This window comes from Pholcus phalangioides, unplaced genomic scaffold (assembly GCF_987345545.1).
Source record: "Pholcus phalangioides strain wild (caught in Gottingen) unplaced genomic scaffold, Ppha-v1.0 ptg000022l_1, whole genome shotgun sequence".
Taxonomy (NCBI): domain Eukaryota; kingdom Metazoa; phylum Arthropoda; class Arachnida; order Araneae; family Pholcidae; genus Pholcus; species Pholcus phalangioides.
Genome location: NW_028301615.1, coordinates 17,179,631 through 17,200,890, shown reverse-complemented (window position 1 = coordinate 17,200,890; position 21,260 = coordinate 17,179,631). Strand labels below are relative to the sequence as shown.

Here is a 21,260-nt window from a genome sequence, read left to right as displayed (position 1 = left end):
TTTGTCGCACTCAACTCGTCGCGCCTCAATTTGTCGCGGTACAAATTCGTCGCAGTGCCAATTCGTCGCGGTACAAATTTGTCGCAGTGTCAATTCGTCGCAATACAAGTTTGTCGCAGTGTCAATTCGTCGCAGCTCCAATTCGTCGCGATACAAATTCGTCGCAGCTCCACTTCGTAGCTGTACAAGTTTGCCGCCGTGTCAATTCGTCGTGACGTCAATTTATATATTACAGCGCAGAATCAATTTGTCGAACCGTCGATTCTTCACTGTACATGTTCCACGCGACCTTGTCTGACACGTGAAATAAACACATGAACAAAAGTGTACACGCAGTTAACTGAAAATAATTAATTTCTGTCAATGTAGAAAGGTCATCAAAATAAAAATTACAATATCAATTACATTTAAAAATTTAACTGCATATAAAAGTTTAATTATATTTGAAAATTTCAGTTATAAAAATTTGAAATGTTAAGTAATTGATTTTTGCTGTGAAAAAATTTCAATATCACGTGGAAAAATTTCGGTTCGCATGATATTCCCCAAATTACAGTGAGCCTATCTTTAATGGTAAAATTTCTATCTGCCCCATGGGCTAGAGAGTTTCTCCCGCCCCCCCCCTTCAAGAGTCACCAACATTTACCATTACAGTATCTCCATAAGAACCTGAAATATTTAATTAATTAATAATTCAATTAAATTAACATTTAATTTTCACCGTATAAGCCGCACTTCCCGCTTTTGTTGGGATTTTTATTTCTCACAGCGAAGGGAGTTGGGCGCAGATCAAGGGTGGAAATGTACAGTGCTTATGAATGACGATTCGATGAAGTTTTCATAATGCCCACAGGATGAGCACCGACAAAGGCAATGTAATCACCAATAAGAAAGATGACTATGGGTCAGTCGCATAGATATAATATAACCATTAATCTTATACAAATACAAATACAACGCCACAACAGGCAAATTGCCCAACGAGGTGGCTGACTTAAGAACATCATGGATCCCCGAGCCCCTACCTACTACTGCTACACCACACATGCACCCCCCCTCCGCGGAACCCCCCAACGAATCGGTACATACGGGAATGTGCGTGTACGTGTAGTGCAACCTACCGTAAAGTTTGTTTGTGTGTAATGCTTGTTATGTGTAGTGCTGTCATCTGCCCCCAGTTTTACTAACTATGAGTGAAGTGTTATGGTTGAATGATTTACCGTTGTAGGACTGTTGCTCTCTGTGGCGAGACTTTTTAACGGGGAGATCGGCTCGCATTTGCGCCTTGAAGTTGGGAACCACAGATAACCAACTTCAGCCGACCACCACTGTGGGGTTCGAACCCGGATCCTCGCATCACGAGTCCGGCACTATAACCACTCGACCACCACAGCGGCCCACTCGACCACCACAGCGGCCGCTGTGGCATTATGTTTATAATCAGTCGCATATCTTTGGCTGGCTTGTTTGAATATTTTCACATAGTTTTCATTAGCGTCTAAGCTTTTGGTACTTGGGGGGGGGGGCTGAAAATCGTCATTCATTCCGTTTATGAGGGACTCAAACCTGTACTCAGGCGGCGAAATGGTGCATTGCATTGTATATTCATGAGTTATTGGAGTTGGGGGGGGGGGGGGTTTCAAATGGCATCAGCCCCCAGTTCTGGTGGCTATGGTCGGAGTGTTTGAATATTATTTCGATGTGATAATACAAAGTGATTTGAAATGTACACTGCATTGCAAAAAAATAATTTGAAAATAATACTTTTCGCAGCTGTTACACATAAAACTTGTCATAAAAAATTCCTTAAAGATATATTCTCTGCATGGATACATTTAATAGTGAATTACGGAAATCGTGCTGGGGGGGCACATTGCATTCCCCAACTTCCTCGCTGAAAGTTTCAAAATTTATTTGATCCCAATTTATTATTTGGGTCAGCTCCCAACGCCCCTCACTGCGAGAAATGGAAATCCCGACAAAAAGTGGGAAATGTGGCTTATACGGTGGAAATTAAAATTTAAAAATTTATTGGATCCCAATTTATTATCTTAGTGTACGTTCCAATGTCCCTCGATGACTTCAATGAATACTTTCCTTCATTTGTTAAAAATTAAAACAGAGATGGGAAGGGGGAACATTTCCAATAAATGAGAAAAAAAAATTAGATCCATTTTTTACGCCTAAAGCAACTACCCCTATTTATAAGATCACAACAAACATATGAATTTTAAAGCAATTCAAATTTGTCGCGACGAATTGACAATACAGCGACGAATTTGTAACGCGACGAAATGAGTCTGCGACGAATTTGTAACGCGACGAAATGAGTCTGCGACAAATTTGTACCGCGACGAAATGAGTCTGCGACAAATTTGTACCGCGACGAAGTGAACCTACGACAAATTTGTACTGCGACGAAATGAACCTGCGACAAATTTGTACCGCGACGAATTTGTAGCACGACAAATTGGATGCGACGAATTGTCCCGCGACAAGTTGATCGCGACAAATTGACCTAGACCCAAACTCGGTTAATCGCGGCTGCACTATGCTGTTCTTCTATGAATTCATTTTCATTTACACTGATAATACGAATATCTACGAATATCCCCGGCGTATATCAAACCAAAGTGTACTATGTTCGTACCCTTATGCCCGATTACTGAAATCACCGGATTGTTGGAAGGCTGTTGAAAAAAATCCATTTAAATAAGAAAAAAAAATTCTGCGCACAGACACACACACGAAGAGCCCAATTTTCGCATGGGAAACGTGAGACATTTGCCCATGGCCGGCCGTGAGTGATTCATCTTTTCATTCCCCATTTATTTCCCACAGCCGTGTTTATGACCGGGCCTTCCCATGGAGGAAAGAATAACAGGAGGTGACATCAGGAACGAAAATTGAAGCCGTTGTGGCTAAGACGTCTTCATATCGGGGTGTATTAAGGAGTTCTAGTTGTGGCAACCCTATGGGCTGACGAGTAAGCCCAAACAAACCGCTCTTTTCCCTATACTTAACATGTGTTTTGCCGGATCGAATTCTGTTAAAATATTAATAACTAAATAAAAAGCACCATGACCATTTAATGCATCTTCAGGTAATCTACATGATCTAATAAAGGGGAAAAATAAAATCTTATCCTTATATAAGGGGTTGTTATATTTTTAATTTATTTTTGAAAAAGGGGAAGATCACTTTTCACTCTCGACTCGTCATAAGTTTTTAGTTTAGTGCTTCAATTTATTTTAAAAATTTGATGCATCACATTAATGTCTATGGATATGATTAATTAAAATAATACGAAGCAGCAATAAAATGCAATTTCATAATTTTTTTCTTTTAACTGTTTATCTTGCCTTTTTGTTTCGTTCATCATTATGATAGATCCGGGACATTTCCAAAGTGTTTCAGGCCCGTGGGCGCTCGTCTTAAGCTTTACATGAGGAATTTTGATTTCTGAATCGGTTCTGAGGTGCTCGAGCACCTCCTGTTATTCTTTCCTCCATGGGGCCTTCCACTCGAAGAAAAAAAAAATACTGAACCGGGACGCGGGTTTCCAAAGGTTGAGAACCAGTATTGACCGAGCGCAAGGCCGAAACATAGGGAGTCTATATAGTATATTAAACTTTTTCTCTTAAATTTTCATTGTTTTTATTGCATCGTTCAAATTCACACTATCGTTTTTTCCCTTGTTCATTCCTTTTTCCTATTTTCAACGTGAAGAGATGGCAATATCGCAAGAAATTATGAATGTAATTCGTTGCGCTTTAAACCCAACTACGATATCACAATATCAGATAGAAGCATCGACTAAGAATAGTAAAATCATAATTCTATGCTTAATCTGTAGATGGAAGTATATCATTCTGTGTAATTACGTACAAACAGGAAAACAAAAATCTAAAGAAAATGCCGTAAAACCCTTCTCAACAGACACCTCTCTTATACGGTCAAATAATTTTCCCTGTACAAAAAGTATGCTTTCCAAACCCCTGATTAACGGTCACCCCTCTTTCAAGAGAGATGTTATGCCGAGATGAGCTTGGTCAAAACCGAATGGAAACTAGGTCCTCGCAAACCACGCAATTGCTATTATATAAATAATATATATTTTTATATACCACTGAAGACACGACCCTGCCTTACTTCACGCACTGGAAGAGGAATTTTTCGCAGCCTGAATATGCCTATTGGAATAAATTAAGATGTTGGGGAGGGCGGGGTTTCACAAGCCCGTGGGCCCAATAAGAGTTTACACTTATACATCTGCTAATATTTACAAAATCAAATTTCACTTCAATGAGGGAATAGCTATAGTAAAAAAGCCGGGAAAATAAATATATAACTCCGCAACAAAGAAAACCACGTAATGACCATTCGCCTGTACCATTCCAAAACACAGATCCACTTCAGTAAATCGAGTTCATAATTAGGTCAAACACGTTCCGAAAAGAGATGCGTTTTCGATCGCTCGATCATCGATCCATACTCGACTTCTCTCTTTTTTCAATGGACGGTGTCCAAGTTCACGAAATTATTTAGCTTTTTGACGTTCTTGAAACAGGCACTGATCCAGAAAAGGACAATCGCTCCCCCCCCCCCCCCCAAGAAAAAAAATACTTCTACCCCCATGAAATACGGGAAGTGTGCGACCGCCGTACAACTTCTATTCCTTTTATGTAGGGCTACTAGATTCCGGATCTTGAATCCTGCGAAGTACGTGGCCGCACAAGGCGCCAACTACGGGGGGAGGGGGCGATTTTTTATCACAAATATTATTCGCTTACACTTGAAAATGTCCAGAACTGGCCCTGGGCAACTGCGTACGCACCCTTGACAATGGTAATCACATATTTTTGCAACAGATGGCACCACATCAATAAAGAACAACCCGTTTTCCAATCAGAGACAGAGCCGCTTGTCGGCTTGTGATATGCAGTGCCGTCTTAACGCACGGGCCCACCCGGCACGGCCCGGGGGCCTCACGAAAATGAGATTTGGTTGAAATTTTCTAGAATTTACCTGAGAAAATTACCTCAGAAAAACAACTTGGCCCAGGGGGGCCCATGATGCTCTTAAGAAGGCCCTGGTGATATGTTTAAATGCAGTGTTCAATGTTTTTGCCACCGCGGACCGGTGAAAGTGGTTTAAGAAGAAGAGAGGCGCAAATGGGAGAGTTGTTAATTCGAGGAACGTCAAAAAATAAATGATAGAAATAATTTGCGTAGCAAAAAATAAATACAGTAAATGGGAGAAATAATTTGCGGACCAGAATGATTAGAAATAATTTATAGCCTGGCAAAACCAGACCAGAATTGAACGTTTCCATTGGTTCTTAGCCTCAGCAGCTTGTCTTCTTACCTACAAATTGTCTATGGGCATATGAAGAGGAAAGACAAGATTGTGATTTTTGAGTCAGTAGTGTGTAAGTGTAGGGAAATTTTCAGAGACACTAATCACAGACATTTTTCAATTACAGATCACATGCATCTTTTTTAAAGATATTTTGAATGGCCTAGCAAAAAAAAAATAAAAAAAATAAATGGGCGAAATAATTCAGACCGGCTGATGGCTAAGATAGAAATAAAAACCAATATAGAGATGGTATAGCCTAATATTTAATTAAATCTAAAATTGAGTGGTGACTACATGAATAGGGTGAAATATTTGGGAACCAGGCAGGAAACTTTCATGGACTAAGACCAGCGGCTGAAGAACACTGTACTAATGTATAAAGCACATAATTTTTAAGGGTGCTTTTCATTGGAGGGTATTTATTAATAAAATCAAATCAGGCATATTAAGTTTTGTTTCACCTGTAGATGCAATATTCTCGATATAATAATCTTTATATTCTTACTGAAGGAGAACATTTGAGAATATTTTCTGGAAGAAATCCTACTATTATAAATAACTTGAGAATATTTTTAATATATATCATTCTTGATGAAAATATTTTCAAGAATATTTATAGTAATATATATTATAAATTATTCTTTATTATTTGCCGCCTGGCAGTCAAGCGGTTAGCCTGTGACTGTGCAGGTCTGGGTTCGAATCCCGGTTTGTACATGGATGTTTACTAACACTAACAAATTCCTTGTGCAGATCGTACAGACCTCGGGAATACATGGGAATGACGTTATTCAATAACAAGAATATAGAGGAGACTGATCATCTGGAAGAACTACTACTATAAATAACTTTGCTTTGAAGATTTTACTGTTAATAAATATTTAAATACAACTCTAAAATGCTACGTGTTTAGTAATAAGTTTCAAAAAATAATAATTAATAGTTAATTTATTAAATTAATGAAAGAAAGCTTTATTTTTAATTTTTCTGCAATAATTTTTCTAACTATGCATGAAGTGTAATGAAGAGAACTGGGCAACTCTCATAATAACATGAGTAGTAATTAATTCTTGCATTCTACATTGAGATACATTTTGGCTGCATGTCTAAAAATTTTTCGAGTCCTATTATGAAATGGATTAGAATATATTTATTGTACCTGCAAAACCAGACAAAAAGCTGGCAAAAATTTTCGTCACCTTTACTCCTGAAAAAGGAAGAGAAAATCAACTTGAAGCTTGTGTAAAAAAAAAGTATGACCTGAATTTTAGCAAAGTGTGGATCATAATTTATCACTTGGCAACCATGAAAGTTACATGTTTGGAAATAATTCTTTCAGAACTGTTAAATATAGATAAAATTTGAACTTTTTTTGGAAAGCTATGTGCTATATAGTCTGCAGAAAATATTAGTTTTTTTTTGTGGCCAAAAGTAAAAGTAGCATGTAATGAAATGCTTTTGACAAAAGTTGCTCTCTAAAATTGCTGCAACAACAAGGAATTCATTGCTATAGAAAGAAAAGGAGAAATTAACGTTTCCAATCCTTAATATTGTAATTTTGAAGCAACAAAATTAAACCAACATGGCTCAATTGAAAAATTTGCAAGTAAATGTGAGTGATGTATAATTTGACTCTATGTCCATTGAAAAAAATAACAGTTCTGTATCTTTTTAAAAGAAAAGTGATTATAAGAACTGCTTCTTTTGCCCATCAATTTAACCTTATTTTCTGCTTTGAACTTATTTTTAAAAATTTAGTACACTTTAAAATGATTTTTATAAACTGCAAAAATGTTTCAAAAATCACCACTATAAAACTTTTAATAAACCAACCAAAATTTCACATAAGTGAGAATATTCTATAATTAAGAGGTATTATTATTAAGTGAGATTATGCCACAGAAAATTGTATTTAAATGTTTCCAAGAATGAAAAATTATAGTTCATAATATAGTAAAACCCCTCTTTAGCGGACACTCGTGGGACAAAAAAAAAATTGTCCGTAAAAGAAGGGTGACCATATCAGGGAAGGGGTTCCTGTTTAAATTGCATTATACATTCTTAGGGGTCATTCAAGTATTACGTCAGCATCGAGGGGGAAGGGGGTTTTGGATTTGCTGACTTTTGATGACAGAGGGGAGGGGGTTTGAAGGTTGCTTACGTCATCAACCACCCCTTTTTGAAGATATGAAATATTCTAAGCTGCTGACGAAATTTTGCTGACAGAGGGGGGGAGGTCAAAATGGCTGAAAATCTGCTTACGTAATACTTGAATGGCCCCTTAACAATAACTGAAATGGTTCTTTATTTGAATATTGATGAAATTCTGACAATATGAGTTGCGTTTAAAGTCATAAAAATACATAATTATTGCATAGATACGTAATTAAAATTACAGTGAAACCTGTATAAAACAGAAGGTAAGAGACTGAAATTATTTTCCAATTCAAGACAGGTTTCTGTTTTATAGAGGTGCATAATAAAAATATATGAATGGATTTATCTCTATTGTTTACGAAACTTGAGTTTTGAGAATATCATCCTAACCTCTATAAACCAATGAGTATTAAACAGAGGCATGCATATTATTATTTTGAATTTTTTCATGTTTGCTGTTTCAAATAATTATACATTTGAAATTTAATGCGTTAATAGTTAAACTTCAATATAAAACGTTCTCCTGAATAGCAATAGAATGAACACAGTTTTCTCAAAAATTAAATTTTTTTAATACAGTGAAACCTTGATGTGATGATATTCTGAGGACTAGGAAAAAATATCATTGCAGAGGAATTATCGTTATATCGAGAGGCAAAATTACCTTTACGTGTGATCAAATTTATGCTGTTGTTGTCATCTTTTCTACATCTACATTGTTAATACCATGGGAAAATGCACTTTTATGTATTTATTGGCCACAAAAAATTATAATTGATTAATTTATTATAAAATTTCACTAAGATGTGTTGCTCCTGTAAAGAAGTTTACTGCATTGCACTTGCATGTCTTACACAGAAAGTAGCAGTATTAATAACCTACTTTATCTTTCAGTGACTTTTTAGAGCAAAATATTGATGTTATCAGATGCCTATATCGTTATAGAGGGATTTATCGTGGTTAAAAAAGATATAGTTGTATTGAGTATCGTTATAGCAAGGTTTCACTACATTTAAAATAAAAAAATCATTGCATACCTGACAATGAGATCAACAACCAATAACGTTTGTGAAAGATTCTACATATCTGTAAAACTTAAATTTTACTTTTATACACCTCTACAAACTAATTTTTGTGTGCAAATTCAATACGTGTTTGTTGTCGCTGGTGACCATCTCTACACCGAATGAAAATCTCTGTAGTAACCACACAACACGGTATCGTTAAATTGTGAATTCAGTTTCCCTCGTGCTTTTACAAACAAGCTTTTACTAAATTTTGAATAGAACCAGTTCAGATAGATAATAAGCGTTCATCATTTTTCCACGAAGTGAAAGAGCTTGCCTAACAAAAGGGAGATCAGAATGACTTAGCTTTCCTCCCATCCAAAGGACAAAAACTTGCACTTGGTCAAAAATTCTTTCCGTTTTAGCAGGTTTTGCATTGACAAATAGACTAAATATGTCTTCTGTTTCCGCGATAGACTGCTTCTGTTTTAAAGAGCTTTCCTATGATTGAAAAAAACATTAATTACTCACAAGACTATATATATGTGTTCTGTTTAAGACAGGTTTCCATCTTAGACAGGTTTCAATGTACAAAAAAAAAAGTTCTATAAAGTTTACATACTGAATTTACATACTGTAGTTTGGAAAAACTTATCAATCGATTTTTGGTGGGTTTTGCCAAGTATTCTAACTACTTCCAAATTCATTTTAACTGCGAGACTAAATCCAATGGCTTTTCGTCATTTGCATTTACAGTATTTAATTAATGCATTGACTTCATCTGCAAAAAAAACATAACCTCCAATTTTATGTAATCACTGTATTTCAGACATCGATTTTTTCTCTTAGTGATAGAGGGCAAAAATTATATTAGAGAACGGCCATATAAAACAGCATGGAATAATGTAAAACATACGAGCACAACCAGCAACACATGATTTATGCCTTCACACACAAAAACAAAGCAATTATCAAATAAATATGTACTACACACACACAATTACAGCCCCTTACCCGCAATGGATCACACTGTGTTTGCAAAAAATACATGTGACCGCTCAAACTTTAAATGGCCACACGTTATCAGAAAAAAGCTGAGCCTATGCGGCACAGCTTTTTCTCTTTCATATGTAGGGTCTATGATAAGGCCAATGTGTTCCCTATCCAGACATTGCGTGCCAGCGTTGGGACCGGCCAAATGAACTTTGTTTACATCAGTGACCCCAAATGGACCTTCTGTGGTCTGTTTGTTTTGTTCGATAGAGAATTTTATCGAGAATAAGTTCTATCTATTTGCCGGCAGATCCATGTGGGGCCCTCAATTGGCTCTGCTTGACTTGTACTAATTCATATCAGCTCAGTACTTGCCACCCGGCACTAGACCCGATCAAAGGGACTTCATTTCCATCCATGGGGGACCCCAAGGTGGTCTCCTCTGTGGACTCTGCTTGTTTCGCTCAATACCTTGTTTAGTATTTACCCATGATCTGCTTGGCGTATGCACTGAAAAGGTTGGAAACCACTGCTGGTAACTCAAGTGTCCACAGCCGAGCTACGCTCACTCCAGCAACTTTTTGTGTTTATGTATACGCTTCGAGGACTTGGCGATTTGTGTAGGGAACATTAAGTATTCTTCTTTCAATTACTCCCATTCTAGACAGTTAATTTGTCTTTTTGTGAACGATTTTAGGAATTCAACAAAAATTTCCTAACACACCGAATACCTGTGTTAACCCTTTCAAGGGTAGACATTTTTCCAAAACCCATAGAAAACAATGTAAACAGGTGGTCTCACTATGGGGGACACCATACTAGAAAGGGTTAAAATGAAAAGAAACACTACAGTAAAACACCCATTTATAACATGTCTGTATTTACAAATAATACCTTTAACTTCCTCATTTACCTCTTATAATTTTCAAATGAGACGATAAAAAAAAAAAAAAAAAATTGATTAAAATTTTCCAGTTTTGTACACCCTAAAGCATGTGAATGACCAAACAAGTGACCTAAAAAGCGAGGGCTCAGTTCAGTGAGTAGCCTAGAGTCAGCGGTATGAAACGTATACTGGGTCCTCAGATAAAGTGATTTTTCTGAGATCCCTACCTGGCGAGACATGTTTACTTTTGAAAATTTTAACCAGATATAGTTTTCACGAGAGAGAAAGAGAGGTCCCCTCTGCATCTGGGCCCCTGCTCAGGGGAGGGGGAGAATGCGTTAAGACAGCATTGCCTAAAGAGTGTGTAAGTAACCAAACAGTGACCAAAACCATAATCAAACACGTGAGTGACCAAAACCAGTGTCAAACACGTGAATGGCCAAGATCAGTGTCAAACACATGAGCAACCAAAACAGTGTGCAAACATGTGAATGACTAAAAGAGTGACTTTAATGCAGGTGTACTTGCAAGGGGGGGGGCATGTAGGCTATAGCATAGGGTGGAGAATTTGTAGAAAGATTAGTCAAGAAAATTAGACTAGAGTGGAAGAAGGGCGGCAAAATTAATGTAGCCTACAGGCGGCAAAACTGCAAATGAACTTCTGACTGAACATCAAAATTACATCTCAATCTTCAAACATAAATTTCTCATTCGGTTTCAAAGAAACAACTCATAAAGAATGAAAACTTTAATTTGGAACCACCTAAATTTTGTCATTCATTTACTGTGTGGAGTTGCATGACAGCTGACAGATTAGGGGGCCGAGCATAGTGAAGCATACATTCAACTCAGAAGTCTACGTGGACATTCTTGAAAACTTTTTGATTCCCAGTGTTGACAATTGGTTTGGGGATTCAACAGACTTTACGTTTCAAGACAACAACGCCTCTTGCCACCGCAGTAAAAAAAGTTGAGAGGTATCTAAGTGCTAACATTTCAATGATGAACTGGCATGCAACAGATGTAACCCAATCCAGAATGTTTGGTACCAGTTGAAGAAGAGGGTAGATTCCAAAAGGCTTAATAATGTCATAGAACTGAAGCAAGCAATTAGAGACTGCTAAGAAATTTCTCTGTCTTAAAGCAAACCACTTATTGCTTCTATGCCCCAGAGGATGAAAGCCGTTATCCGGGTCAAAAATGGAATTATGAAATATTGAATTTGTTATTTTAGATCCCATAATCGATCACTTTTTTCCTCAAAACTGAGGTGGTCAAACTTTTTTCCCTTGGGTGTTACAAGTTTATAAATTTATTATCATGGTCAAATTGTAATAAATTTATAATTTTTGTCATTTATTCCAAATTCAAATTATTGATTTTAACAAAAATTTTCACTCGAAAAAAAAAATTGTTTATTTATTTTATTTATTTTTTTTGTGCATTTTAAATGTAGCATTGCTAGTGTTTTCGTGGGCGAACAAACACTTTCTGATAGGGGTAGTCGAAACAAGTATATCTTGTTCTCGATAACAAGAAATAATTGACGTATATTTCAATAAAATATGTAAGTACTAACTTGTGTGCATAATTAAGAAAAATTTAAGAGTAAAAAACTTCCTAATAAAATTCTAATTGCACGATTTAAAATAATAAATTTTCCTTTCAATTTTGAAAGATACAATAAATTACAAAAGATTACTTTCATGCAAAATGAAGTGATTTTCACTAATAATTTATTATGATTATCAAGTGCACAATATTTTTTAAGATTTTTTGTCTGAAAAGATTCTTCTCATGGTTAAATTTAATTCATGTAGTACATCCCACACCACATAATCAATTTTATATAGTGGATTCCGCTTATAACGTTCCTCAGAGCCGAAACTTAAGATGATGAGAGGTGGGTTTAGTGCTCCTGGCCAGGCCTGTTGCCAGAAATTTTGTTCGGGGGGGGGGGGGGAACCGAAGTGATAGAACAATAGAGATTTGGCCATCTTTTTCTTTTCTTCGGTAATTTTCTCACATTTTGAAAAACTAGACCACTAAGTCCCCCCCCCCCCCCGCTGCAGTCTTGCCCCCAGGCCACTGGAACGGGAAGCATGAATTTCAACCTCTTTACCTGCCCTTTAACATTACAAGGGGCACCAAGATGCTGACCAAGCATCTGGTTGCAGCACTGCTCTTAGAACCTTTTCCTACTTAGTACGATTCATTTTCATGGTCCCATCTTTCGCTGATACTTATTAATATTTCCCATATAAAGCTTTTTTCAGCTTACAATGTCTGTTATGATGGTTTGTGGAAAAGAGTTATAAGCGGGAATGTTTAATCCAGGTACTTATTTATTCGCACCTGAAATATTTCAAATTATAAAGGCTTTAAATTATTATATGTTATTATATGTGGGGCCAGAGACCTATATTTTCATAGATATTATAGAGAGACTATGTTCAAATGCTCACCTTCTGCAGTAGGACTTTTAAGCTAGGTTTTTTTTTTGTGAGGAGAAGGATTTGCTGAGATTTTTCACACTTTTAGGCCCCACTATAATGAATTTGTAGAGTGAAAAATCAAAAAATGATGATAATCGTCCTGAGTCTTGTTAGCCTCACCCTGAGGGGGCCCCTGTTAATGTCATTATCAATGAGTCCACAAACAAATGCAACTTCATCCCCTGTGAAAACCCCAGATGAAAGTAATAGGAGTTAATTTTCTTAACCCACCTATTTTAAAACTAAAATTTTCACTTACAGAAAATTGCTTTTTTTTCAAGATCCTGCCATTTTTTGGTACACCTCAAGCTGGCGTGTTTCAGGACTGAAGTAAAAAAAAAAGAAAAACAAGGGCTAGTAAAAAATGATTCATCTTATTCGATGGCTTATGCTTAATAAAATGTTTGAAGTTCCTTCAAACATTTATTAAGACAAAGCACACAAAACATGATTTTTTCATACCTTGCTAATAAGAGAATATCTCGGGATGGGCAAAATAGACAATGGGGAATGCTGAGCTCCGGAATTGTTTTCCTACATGATAATGCACGTTCGCACACAGCTGCATGCATTATGGAAGAAATTTGAAAATTCAGATGAGATTTTTGATCACCCCCCCCCCCCTACAGTCCTGATCTTGCTCCCACAGTGACTACCATCACTTCTGAGATGGTAGTTAGGTAGATGGTAGATTAACATCTGAAAAACTGCCTTGTGTTACATGTTTTGAAGAAAGTGAGGAATTGAAAATCTCAGTGCAAAATTGGATAAAATCCTAAACTGAATCTTATGCAAAAGGTTTGAAAAAACTTTCCACCATATCAAAAATGTTTGGAATGGCATGGTGATCATGTAAAAATGTAAAGTAAATATATAAATTTTTGAAGATATTAATAAATTTGCCATTTTTTCAATTGTTTTCCATTTTATTACTAATCAGTTCTTAGTCACTTTACATACAAATTTTTGGCTAGAAATTTGGATTATCTATATTTAACGAATCGACGATAAATCTGGTAACCTTGTCCTAACATAACTGCACATTAAAAAAGGAAGAACGTGGAAGGAAAAATATAAAAGGAAAAAGTATAATAGATAAGGTAGATAAGAGTTTTTTTAGAGTTCCTTTTTGCTCTTACACGAACATAGTAGTAAGATAAATTATATGTGTGGAAAACAAATCATTAACAGGAGTATAGAAAGAAAGAGAAGGAAAAAGCAACTTCCATAGATAGAGTTACTATAAACCTTCGTAATGGTGAAGAGAGAGGAAAGAAAACAGAGAAATTGTTTGAATTTATTCCACTGGTGTTTGAACGCAATATTAGGTACACCTGTGATTGTAAAGAGGTTAATTTTGCACAGCGCCTCGTATGATGGTCTCTCAGCGCTTTATTTTGTGAAACCACTAAAGACACGAATAGTTTTAAAAATAAGCATAGTCTAGTGCAGTGATTCCCAAAGGCTATGCTGCAGCATCCCAGGTCCCCCAAGAGATTAGTAAGGGGTGCAGCGAGGTATTTCTGGGATAAAATTATTTTGAACATTTATTTTTTTGACCATGATTCTCAATCAATGTATCGTGACATTTCAGGGTTATGCCTCAAGAATTAGATGCCACCAAACATAAAAACTTTAGAATCCCTGGTCAAGTGAAATTATACAGTATGTTTATATACTTGAACACTCACCTTCCTCCAATTTGTTTAACACTGGTATTCTTACAAATTTGATGTGGCCATTCAAATTTCACCTCGAATCAGGTAACTGCCAAAGCCATAAAACCTCCTCTCATCCTTAATCGTAGATTTCTCATGAGAATCTCTGGAAAATGGTAATAATATGAACATTAGACTGATATTTTAAAATACAAGACATGTCATATTCACCTCTGATATAGGAACAGCAATCTATCTGCATTTTATTTCAGAACATTTTTGAATGCATAAGAAATATACATTATTTCAGTTGGATATTTTGAGAGAGAGATTTAGTTTTTAATAAATTTTCAAATTGTACACAATAATGAGCATGAACTCTGAATAAATATGCATGGGATTGGAGAATCTCATAATAAAAACTATCAAAAAACAACTCGTAATAAATGTTTATAAAAAAAATAGAATCATCTTCAAAACAAGAAAGGGAAAAAAAGATGAGATAAATTAATTTACAAAATACTAAATATATACAGATAGCATGAAAAACTCTTGATACGGCATAATTGTGTTTGCCCTCCCCACAGGCAAGAAAGTTCCTCACTTCTAGTAAGGCTGGGCTCACACTGGACAGATACTAAAATGATGCAATCCATGATATCAACATGAATTGGTTGAAAAATCTGAAATTCAGGTTTTTACCCAATCTGTGTCAATGTTGTAATTGACACAGATTGTTTGTTGTATCATTTTAGCATGCAGCACGCCTCATGACCCTGGATGCCATACACACTTTGGGGATTTGTCAGGCCTCGATAGTAATTTTTTTTGTTCAATCTACGTGTAAATATACCTCTGTTATCCGAGAAATGAATGAAGCTTACCGATGGATATTCGTAAATATCTCCATATACCAGTGGTACTCAGACTTTTATTTTCCATGGCTCTCCTGCTGAATTCGAGATACATCTGCAGCTCCCAAGAATATTTTCACTTGTAAACGAACCACTTTGAAGCATAAATAGGCACACAAGTCAATATTTCCAGCTCACTGTGACACCTCTAACAATGGTTGGGGATGCCCCTAGGAGCCATGACATAAACTTTGAGAAACACCGCCATATACTGTAGCTGTAAAAAAAGAAAAATAAGGATACTTAAAAAAAAATGATAATGAAGGCTACAAATTTCAGAAATTTGCTTGTTTTATTTATACAATTTCACACAAATATAAAAAAATTAACTCATGAATTATTTTCCCTTTTTCTTTGATCTCTGACCTGCCACAAACTCTTCCCACTCACTCCTAACTTTGAGTATGCACATGTCAAAAAATTATTTAAGACGTTTTGAATATTGAAAATTTAGATGAATACGAGTTTTTATGTTGCACTTTTACTATACATGAATGAACGCCAGAACTTTGCCACTGGACTTATCCCGTTGCCGAGATCTCTTCCAGCCCAGCTTCGTGGCAGAGTCTGGAACACTTTATTTAGTGTCAAAAAAAAAGCAAAAAAACATACAAACTTTTTTACAACATATTTTTCCCGGACAATTGGGTACTGTCGCGATTAACAAATTTTGTGGTGATTACAGACGAGATGGGATTAGGAGTTGGAGAAGTTTCGGGGTTTAGTTAAGATGAATGTACACATATTAGGATGGAGGTATGTTTTAAAAGCAATTGAGCTCATGCCATCTCATCTGTTATCTTACACTTGCCATATTATATACACAGGATACAAAAAGAAAAAGAAATGAGAATCTTATTGTGAAATAATATATATATATATATATCCATCGGAGCGAGTCATCTCGCTTAACACCTTATTGGTCAGCAAATGGGTTTGATAACTTGCGACTAGAAGCCAGCATCAGTTTTATTGGGTTGAGTTCACTCGCTCCGGTGGATTTAATGAAAATATACAAAATAGAAGTATTGTGTGGGGGAATATATACAATTAGGGAGCACCCGTGGCATCTCGCTTAGCACCTTATTCGGTGAGCAACATGAATCCGACAATATGAGTACGCACGTGTGTTGTGGACATGAAATGCATGGACAACTTGAATGGAGGAAAGAGAAATACACACATATACACACATTTATATACATATATATAACTGCCAGGTCGAGTCGTCTCGCCCTAAACCTATTTTGGTGAGCAATGTGGGCTTGATTTAAATGGGGGATTGTCTGGAGACTTTTACTATACAAAAAAATGAACGCCAGGGTCTCTGCCACCGGACTTATCCCGTTGCCGAGATCTCTTCCAGCCCAGCTTCGTGGCAGACTCTGGAACAAAGTGAGTGTGTACACCTAACAGTCTGAGTGTGTAGCTAGTGTTGTGTATGATATTTCAGTGCTGCCATCTATACTTCAAATTGTGACTGAAGTGTAATGATTGAATATTTGTAACGTTGTAGGCCTGTTGCTCTCTATGGCGAGACTTTTTAATGGGGAGATCGGCTCGCATTCACGCCTTGAAGTTGGGAACCCCAGAAAACCAACTTCAGCCGACCACCACTGTGGGGTTCGAACCCGGATCCTCGCATCGCAAGTCTGCCACTATAACCACTCGACCACCACAGCGGCAACTTTTACTATACAGGAATCCTTTACTTTATGAGAGTTCGCAATAATACAATTTTTAGAAATTGATTTTAGGAATTGCACCCTGCAAAATTCAGTTTGGAAATAAATTTTAATGCTGGAAATGATCTTCCAAATTGAAGATGTACATAACAGTTAAATCCTTTGACGACAAAATCCGCTGGATTTGATGATGTAGCCGAGATAAATACGAGGGAAATTCTCAGATACAACTCACCATATTTCACTGATGAACAACGTTTGGTAACATATTGACAATGCCATGAGAATTTTAATCGAAAAAAGCAGTTCCAGCAAAACTAAAATTTTCATACGTGCGAGAAATATGCAGAATTTTCTGGCTTTGCTATTAATGTTTTTATAAGAGGAAAGACAAAAAATACTGTTTTGTCAGCCGAATCTCGAACATTTCATTAGAAAAGTTCACACTCACACTAAGAATCAATCAGAAGTGGTGAAGATGAAGACAGAAAAAGTATTAATTTAATCCATTCATATTGCCTAAATTCACAGAATTTATATATTCATAAGTTTGAATATTAATTCGGTGAATACGGTTTCTTTGCTGTTGGGTTCCTTTTTTTTAAATCCTTCCTTTGTCTTATGTGACTATTTTGCAGAACCAATTAATAGTGTAAAGTGATGAACGCCTGTATAAATAAAATGTTTATATATAAATAAAACTTCTATTATAAAAATCTGTCAATGGATTGGGCAACCAAGTGTAGTGTACCTTTCTTTTTATTTTATTTTCTATTGCTCACAGCTGCAAACTATTATCCTAAAACATTATTATTTAACTCTTTGACGCCCAGATATTTCTTTTTAAAGAAAATTCATCCAAGTTTTGACAACTCCTTCTTCTCTCTTTCTCTTTCTTTTACTTATTTTTTGCCTTCCTCCTACTGTGGGACTTGGACCTGTCTTTTCAGTTCCAGTCTTTGTTGAGATCTTATATTTTCTACGCCACTATTCACAAAAGCCTCCAAGACATACCCATACTCCCGATCTAGGCTGTCTTTGGTGTTGAAGTGTTAACAAGTTATTCAAGCTACTAACTACTCTGCAGCTAAAATATACAGTGAAACCTGTCTATAACGATACTGCAGGGACCTAGAAAAATATTGTTATAGAAAGGTTATTGTTGTAGACAGTTTGAGCATTTGCGCTATTTCCCGACAGAAAGAAAATATTGTTATAGGCAGGATTGTCGTTATACACAAGTTTTACTGCAATTTCACTAAGGACACGAACGGAGCACAATCAAAACTAGTTGATATTAGAAATGTAAATATTAATTTTGAAAATTTTTTTTTTCTTTCGAGCGGAGGAAATTTAATTTGAAAACTTTATTTTCAAATGGTTTTTGACTAACAGGCTAAGATTTCATAAGCGAGGTTGGTGAGTTTAGAAATTTTTTTTGTTGCTTAGATTACTCTGGCGATCCACTTTCCCCAAAATTAATCATTGGCAACAAGAATGCTTCTTAAGCCAATGTGCTGTCCTCATCTATTTTAGCACCATATTTTAAATTCGTACTATCATCAGCATCGTAGGCCTCATTGTCATGAATTTTTTTTCAATTCTTACCAGTAATGTGCCACTAAAATGGATTCTAACAGCAATTAGCATAAAAAATTAGCTTGGATTTTTCAAATGTGATGGTTCGGTGAATTCTATGTTGACATTGGCCAACAGTTTCTTTGATGGTTTCAGAACTGCCCCTCGCAATGTTCTCACAATTGTTTTTGTCTTCATGAAATTGCCGATAACCTTTGGCAGCCATTTTGAATTTTCATGATACTGAAGATGTTTGGAGAGCAAAAAAATTCTGTGTCACCAAAAAGCTAAAACCTTGATTAAATTGTAAATCTTCAATTTGACACAATCTCGCTTACAGAATCTTAACCACCTACCAACTGTATTGACCGCAATCACTGTTGGAAAAAAAAAATTCATACATAAAAGAAAAAAAAAATATTAAAACTGTCAAAGTGCAACCCTCTTAATGAGTTAAGCCTAGGACTACAGTGTGACTACTCAGGACCCCAGGACAGATGTTTTCTTGGAGGCCCCCTTGAACGGGTAATTATTATGCAAAATAAGTGGGAATTTTTTTGTGAGGCCCACATTGGGCTCAGGGTCGTATCACCCCCAGCCTAATTATGGGCCTGGTTAAGTCCCCCTCACTCCACATTCATAAAATTGTGTCCAGTCCATGGGGCCCCAACATCCCCCCCCCCTCCTCCAATATTCACCACCATCTTTATGATGCCTATAGAAATATTAGGATATTAGGTTTGAAAAACCCTCATCCCCCCAAAATCAGAGCCTGTTTTTCATATGAGAAAAGGGCACGTGCCCAGGGCCTACAAAATTTCAGGACTCCTTCGAAATTGGCTGCCTTTTATATGTGGGGCACAGTCCATGTGCCTTTATCTCAATGGAGACTACATGTGTGTGGGGGAGATTTAAATTTGCCCAAGCTTATAAGGAACCAGTGCTGTCTTAACGCAAGGGCTCACTTGGGGAAAGAAGCTTCAAATACAAAGGGCCAACATAAAATTGAGCTCTCATAAAAATTTTCAAGAAGAAGAAGGGGGAGGGGGTGAACTGGTAGGCGGGCATTTCCATCCGGCCAGGGGGGTCTCAGAAAAATCACTTCGCCTGTGGGGGGGGGGCCCATTCAGAGCTGCCCTTAGGGGGTGTGCGACAGGTGTAGTCACACCAGGCCCCCAGTAATAATAACTCCTTTCATAAATTCTGGAATTATTAATTTTTAACTAGAAAGAAATAATTCTGGAACCTTTCATCATTTTTAAAATTCTGAATTTTTAATAAATTTCTGGAATTGTTTCTCGCATTTATTCTGAATTTTCCTGAATTTCTAAAAGTAAATTTTGCATTAATTCTGAATTATGATAGACGCTGGAATTATTTCTTGTATTTATTCTGAATATTCATCGGTGCTGCGATTATTTCATTGCATTTATTCTGAATTTTTACGGGTGATGGAATTATTTCTTGAATTTATCCCAACATTTATGGGCGATGGAATTGTTTCTTGCATTTCCAAACATTCATGATTTTCTCTACAAAATATTTAAAATTGGGGGCCCCGAAGTTATCGAAACACACCGGGTCCCGCGTCTGGTAAGGGCGGCCCTGGGCAAATTATGCTCGTGAGACGACCCTGTGCATAGGCCCTGCCCCAATAACTCTTTTATATTATAAACCCTTTTTATTATAACAAATCTGAATATTTTTGGGGCCTTTTACATTCTCAGAAAAAAACCTACCTCACACAATAAAAATCTTACCTAAGAATTTTTTCAAACATCGAGACGGCTATGACATCTTTGTTTACATTTGAAGAAACAATATTTATTTCGAAATACAAGCTATACAGAAGACTGGATGTTGTGAAGATATTTATTATTTGAGATGTTAATTTTTTAAGGAAGGAAAAAACTCATCTCTGCCTCTACCGGGAGTCGAACCCGGGTCCCTCGATTGCCGGACGAGTGCTCTGAACACGGGTTCGACTCCCGGTAGAGGCAGAGATGAGTTTTTTCCTTCCTTAAAAAATTAACATCTCAAATAATAAATATCTTCACAACATCCAGTCTTCTGTATAGCTTGTATTAACAAGTGGAGAGCGACATTCATGTCATATATATAGCCCTCTGGTGGCTCGTCGTCCATGAGCTATTAGCTGATCGGTTTCACCATCCATTGCACGGTTCCGTTCGGCACATATACGCTCTAGCGAAGGAAAATCTCTATCTCCTCTGTAGCTTAGTGGTCAGAGCACTCGTCCGGCAATCGAGGGACCCGGGTTCGACTTCCGGTAGAGGCAGAGATGAGTTTTTTCCTTCCTTAAAAAATTAACATCTCAAATAATAAATATCTTCACAACATCCAGTCTTCTGTATAGCCTGTATTAACAAGTGGAGAGCGACATTCATGTCATATATATAGCCCTCTGGTGGCTCGTCGTCCATGAGCTATTAGCTGATCGGTTTCACCGTCCATTGCACGGTTCCGTTCGGCACATATACGCTCTAGCGAAGGAAAATCTCTATC

At 36.6% G+C, this 21,260-nt stretch overlaps 1 protein-coding gene across 2 annotated transcripts in view; it reads right to left on the bottom strand.

Moving 5' to 3' along the window:
- Positions 1–15,683, bottom strand: part of LOC149069547 (long-chain fatty acid transport protein 1-like) — a 40,885-nt gene extending 25,202 nt beyond the window's left edge. Inside the window, exons 1-2 of one of the 2 annotated variants that reach the window (XM_089250055.1) lie at positions 15,442–15,683; positions 14,591–14,723 (exon numbers count right to left, since the gene is read on the bottom strand). The gene's annotated coding sequence lies outside the window, so the exon portion shown is untranslated. The remainder of the gene's footprint in view (positions 1–14,590; positions 14,724–15,441) is intronic. The other variant, XM_089250056.1, reaches the window with a different exon arrangement.
- Positions 15,684–21,260: the final 5,577 nt, after the last annotated feature.